The 6,175-nt window shown below is 35.2% G+C and overlaps 1 pseudogene; it reads left to right on the forward strand.

The window, feature by feature from the left end:
* Positions 1-267: 267 nt before the first annotated feature.
* LOC120310431 lies at positions 268-5,507 on the forward strand (annotated as a pseudogene).
* Positions 5,508-6,175: the final 668 nt, after the last annotated feature.

Consider the following 6,175-nt stretch of genomic DNA (forward strand, 5'->3'; position numbering starts at 1 on the left):
ATACACATCGCTTATCTTCATGCACGTTGTGCAGCAGCCTCTACCCACACAGTGGCGTGCCATTGGCCAGAATGGGCAGTGATGGAGGGGAGAGCACTTCTTTCGAAACATTGCATGCTGAGTGGCTGTCTCCTGTGACGTCAGCTGTAATGTCAACGTAACTGTTGAAACTAGGTTTATCGAGGTCCACGTGTGTTTTTCTAGTGTTCCAGTGCAGTCGAAAATTTAATTTGCAGGTAGTGCCTTTCATTTCAAGGACCTTTCAACATGGCCGAGAAGTGTCACCAATATTTGACAGAATACCTAAAATTGGGATTCATTCCATCTCCTTCCAACGTACAGCTTTCGTTTTGTCTTCTTCGTGAGAAAACATTTTCAAATGAAGTGATGAAGACTTCCTGACTGAAAGACCATTTGGTAAGATTTCATTTGGATAAAGCCATCAAACCGGCATCATTTTTCCAATCCTTAAAGGCCAAGTTTGAGGGTCGCAGTACTGTTTGGAAGTTATTTGGAAAATTGTCACTCAACACTGACATTTGTTCCTTTGAAGTATCTTTGTTGATAGCAAAATGTGGCAAACCTCACACTATCAGAGAAACACTGATTTTACCAGCAGTGAAACAAATTGTTGCCACCAAGTTGGGGCCCAGTGCAAGCACTATCATGCAATCGATTCCTTTGAGCAATGACATCATTTCAAAAAGAATTGATGAAATGGCTGCTGATGGGGAAGAAAGGCTTATTGATACCTTGAAAAATACAGAATTTGTGATGCAGATTGACGAGTCAACAATTCGTGAAAATGAAGCCTTGTTATTGGCTTATGTCCATTTCATCAACAGAAATGAAGAAATTGGAGAAGAACTGTTATTTGTTTGAAATTTAGCCACCGACACAAAAGGTTCTTTGATATTTAAAAAGGTTGAAGAGTTTTTTAATGAGAAAAACATCCCTTTGACAAACATCGTGGCATGTGCAACTGACGGAGCTGCATCCATGGTTGGACGATATCGTGGATTTCAAGCTCATCTAAAATTGGTTGTACCTGGAGTTATGACTGTCAATTGTGTCGTTCATAGACAGCACCTTGTCTCAAAAAATTTGAGTGGCCATTTGCACGAGTCTCTATGTTACCTCATTAATGCTGTGAATAAAATTAAGTCAAATCCCTTGAACCGACTTTTTCACAAGCTTTGTGAAGAAAATGACAAGGAGTTTGAACATTTCCTTTTTCACACCGAAGTAAGATGGCTTTCAAAAGGAAAGTATTTGCAGCGAACTTTTTGACACAGTTGTCGAATTTATTGAATCCATTGACCCAAGTCTAAGCAGTTCTCTTAAGCTTCGATCTGGATGTAACTTATCTTGCTGATGTTTTTGACAAGCTGAATGAAGTGAACATAAAGCTGCAAGGAGGTAAAATCAATTCTCTTAAGGCCAACCGAGTAATCTGCTCATTTATTTCCAAATTGGACCTCCTTGCAAGCAATATGAGTCACCAGGAGATGTACCAGTTCCCATGCCTTGGTAATGAACGTGAACTCCAAGAAGAAGATTTGGACCTTTTTTGCTGCCACTTGAAGCAACTAAAAGAAGATATGGAAACCAGATTCTATGATCTGATAAATCTGGAAGTGCCCACTTGGGTGCTAAATCCTTTCACAGCAGACTTTGCACAACTTCATCCCAAACTGCAAGAACCACTGACAGATCTGAAATACGACTGTGAAGCCCAGTCACATTTTCAGAGTTATGGCTACGAAGCTTTTTGGGTGAAAATGAGGAACACTTACCCAATATTGTGGGAAGACGTTAAGTTGCTTCTTTTAGCCTTTCCTTCCACTTACTTAGTGGAGAGGGGCTTCAGCACCATCCAATAGATCCTTTCTAAGTCAAGGAACATGTTGAAGATCTCTGAGCGTGGTGATTTAAGAATGCGATTAACTGGGCACAAAATTTTGATGAACCGGTTTTATTAGATACTAAACAGACTATATTGATGTTAAATTTAATCACAGCGGCAAGGTTGTTAGTAGGGCAATGTTGGAAGAAGGAATCTTTGCCTACCTTGCAAGAGTGGTTTTTTAAAATTTCTTATTTGGCGGAAATGGCAAAGATTTCAGCTTTCTTGAAAGACCAATCGCAAGAGAAGTATTTTTTCGTATGGAAAAAATGGATAGACTTTATACAATATAAGTTGGATATCAAAAAATATTATTTAGCTTTTCAATAACTTATACTTAAAATTTAAGATATTTTATAGACTTTTTTCCTTTTTTCTTTCTTCCTATTTTCTTGTATTTTTGTTTCTTTTATACATATATTATTGTTAACTAGTTTACAATTTCTTTAATTAATGTATTTAGATTTGTTTATGGTTTATATTTGTTTTAAGATTTTTTGAAAAAAATATTAATTAAGCCTGTATTCAGCTCTGGAAAGGTCGGGGGAGGGCATGGGAGGGTTGGGGTGGTTTGGGGAAGGGAATTGTATTGTTTTGTAAAATTTAAAAATTTTTAATAAAAAAAAAAAGAATGCGATTAACAAAAATAGTTCCAGACATCAAGAAATTGGCATCAGCTCACCAAGCACAGGGCAGCCATTGATGTTCTTTTTTTTTTTTGCTTTTTGTGTACATACATTTTTTTTTCATTAATAATTGTCTGAGCTTTTATCATTGTATTTGCTTGCATTGGATTTCACATTCCAGTTTGAGTTTTCGGCTTCGTTTTTGAATTTTTGTTGTGCTCTGTAAAACATTTTGTGTGTCTCTTTGTATTGTACTTTTTTAGCGTGCACTCCAGTTCAATATTATATTTCTTTTGTGTCTTTTTAATCCTTTTTACAGTGTGCATGACTATATATACTTTCCTCGAATCTTAATTCAGTTTCAGAGTTTTTGTCTTGAAAATCTTAGTTCCTGCATTGCAGTTTGTTCTTATGCCCTTTTTATATTTCTTTTTGCATCTTAAATTTCACTTGTAATTCAATCATTAAATGTTAGTGTTTTTCTTTTTGGGCATTTCACTTTCTTGCAATTGAACTTTGTTTTCAGTAGTCATTACATTTAAATGTCTTGAATAAATAAGATAATAATGAAATACATGTATCACGAAGTTTGAGAATAAAGTGACGGGTGGCACCAAAATTTTTCACACAGTTGAGATAAGGGAAAAAGACTGGAAATAAATTATTTGCATCGATATGTCTTGATGACAATTTTAAAGAAAACAAAAAAAGTGTTTGTATAAATTGAAGAATTATTTCCTATGTTGTGATTGAGAGGTTATGTTGAGGGAGGGAAGCGATGACAACTTCCTCATTGGCTCAAGGTGATTCATTCAAAAAGGTTAAGAACCACCTGTCTAGGTAACCAAAGTTTTCTTGATGACACCAGTTTTTAAGCCAGTAGTTCATTTCCTTATTGGATATTGGCCTTTTGTTGGAAGTATAGATAAAAACACCACTTGACCTCCTAATTCTTTAACTTGCTTCCCTAGTTGTTCATAATCTCTTGTTATTGTTTTTAAATTCATTGTTGTGTCATTGGTCCCCAAGTGTAGGAGAAGAAATGGGTAGTAATCTGTGGGGTTGATTATTTTAATAAATTTCTCAGTTACATCTTTGATTTTTGCTCCAGGGAGCCAACGTACCTGCCTAGATTGACTGTTTGGTCTGCAGTATATAGTTTCTGTTCCCCAAAGAATTGAATCCCCTATCACCAATATTCACCTTTTTCCCCCAGAGAAATCTGGAATGCTATTCTTCCCATCACAGGAATCCTGGATTGTGTATCCTTTTTAGAAACAATTGGTAACTGTTCTTTTATAGGTGTCTGCATATTTTTTTTTCCAGGGGGATGCTATGAAAGCAATTGTTCAGTTCCAAAGGGGCTTCACTGGAATGAGCTAGGGTAGATAGTAGAGGCTTTGCCCTCGGTTGCTGTTTTCTTCTAAAAGTGACATGTTTTCATCAGTCTTTCTCTTTAGGTTCATATATAGATCATTTTTTTAGAAGCTGTTTGCTCCCTATTGTGTTCAGTTTGGGTGTATTGGTTTTCTTGTTTAGGTTTGGGATTCTTGCTTTGTTTATTGAGTTTTGGAATGGCTAGAGTTGCTTCAAGAGCCTTTTTTTTTTCTTCATATGATTTACATTTGATACATATAGTTTAGGTCTTCTGTGGGCATAAGCTCAAACGTATGACATATTTTGCAAGTCACTATAATGTCAGTCTCTATGTCCATAATTTTTTTTGTTTGTTAAAAAATTTAAAATTTCTAAAAAATTATTTTTCCTGTTGTGAAGTATCAGTTTTACAAAAGTTTACAAAATTTCTTGACCCTTTGTTTTCTGTCTTGAAAAATTCATCACTATCTTCCCTGTTTTAAGTGTCTGTCTCTTTTTTGTGATTTTTTATTTTTTTCCTCTTAGTTCATTAAAAATTTTAAAAATTTCTAAAGAATTAAAATAGGAAGGAAGGAAAGAAGGAAGGAAGGAAGGAAGGAAGGAAGGAAGGAAGGAAGGAAGGAAGGAAAGTCCAAATATTATTCCTACTACTAAAACATCTGCTCCAAAACAAGCTTTGATTTTACTTTATTGCCGAATGCATGCTCAGTTGTTAGGCTGACTCACACCAAAAGGCAAATAGCAGTGGACCTTGCCCCCTTTCTGTAGTTAACCAGTGAAAAAGGTGGATCTGTTTATTCTCAAGCATCAGGACTGCTAAAAGAATAAGACATCAGAGGCCTGTGAATGAGAAGCTCTCTTCAAGCCCACAAAGCCTTTGCTCCCAAATCTACCTTAACTAGTTTAAGGAAAGAGCTTTTGGCACCAAGTCTGCCTTCAGTGAAAGACTGATAATGATCGTGAAAGACATTCTGTGGACTCCTGCTTTGCTCACTTCAAAGACCTTCAGTCTTAATCAACATTAAATCATCATTTTCCCTTGCATATAGGGACAGCTGTACACAATCTATTTGTTTTAAAACAGATTATGGTTCATTTCCCTGCTAGAATGCTTGTGTGTTGAGGTTTTTTTTTAAGGCACTTAACTAGTTTAGCTAGTAATTCACCCAGTGAGTTATATATTCCCAGTGTTTTTCAGGATTTTAAACATATTTAATTCTTCAGCTATTAAAATAAAATAATTTTAATAATTTTAAATATCTTGTCAGTCTAATGGATATCCATTATCCAACTAGAATGCCTTTTGGATCAGATCCCAAGAACCACATTTAAAAGTTCTATGCATTCAGACAGGTTTTGCTACTATTTCTGACTTGAACATTTGTGACGATGGGTCACTATGTCCCCTTCAAAAACTGGGAATAGTTGGAGGCTGCAATCCTCAATTCACCTGAGTTCATCAAACTCTGAAGTAATGTTAACTTAGATTAATTCTCTTATTCCATTTAGCTAAAACATTTGATTTGAACTCAAAGCATTATATGAATTTAGCTAATGGCAATGACTTTCCAATTAAAGAAAAAGTACTTATATTTTGAATTTAGATGCAATTGCAAAAAGGAGTGCCTCCTGTGGCACAACTAAATACTAGGACACCTGGTTTTGACCCATAGTACTGAGGAACTTGTATCCACATTTTGTTATTCCTGTGTGCTTTATGTAACAGAGATAAAGTACTGCCATCTGCTGACTGGAGTTTTTCATATTCTCTTCTATTTATTATTGAAAAGGAAGAATTGCAACATTACCAAATTCATTTTTATAGATATTACAAAATATTCTGTTCAGTGACTACATCCTTGAATTAACTAGAATAAGGCCAAAGAACATAGCATTCTATTAGTATATCTAGCTCTTGGGAGGAGGAGGGAAGTTCTGAATTTAGCCATTCTTGGTGGGTTTTGCATTTGTTTCCAATCTCTTCTTGATATACAACCTTCTTCTACTTCGAATAAATATTTTTCTTTGACCAAATTTCATGTCTATTGTAATTTATTCTAAAAGGTTAGGTCCTAAAACAGAAAAGGCCCATAGAAACACGGTAGGTTTTTTTTAGAAAAACTTCCAAGTTGAACCACTTGAGATTCAAGAAGGCAATATTATGGAATGAAATTTATTGCACTTTCTACATTCGATTCTTGTCTGCAGAAGCTTTTAAGTCCTATAGTTTTAAAAAAAATGAAGTCACATTTAAACAAAATGTAAA

Source organism: Crotalus tigris, unplaced genomic scaffold (genome assembly GCF_016545835.1).
Source record: "Crotalus tigris isolate CLP2741 ecotype Arizona unplaced genomic scaffold, ASM1654583v1 scf7180000018183.1131761, whole genome shotgun sequence".
Classification (NCBI taxonomy): Eukaryota; Metazoa; Chordata; class Lepidosauria; order Squamata; family Viperidae; genus Crotalus; species Crotalus tigris.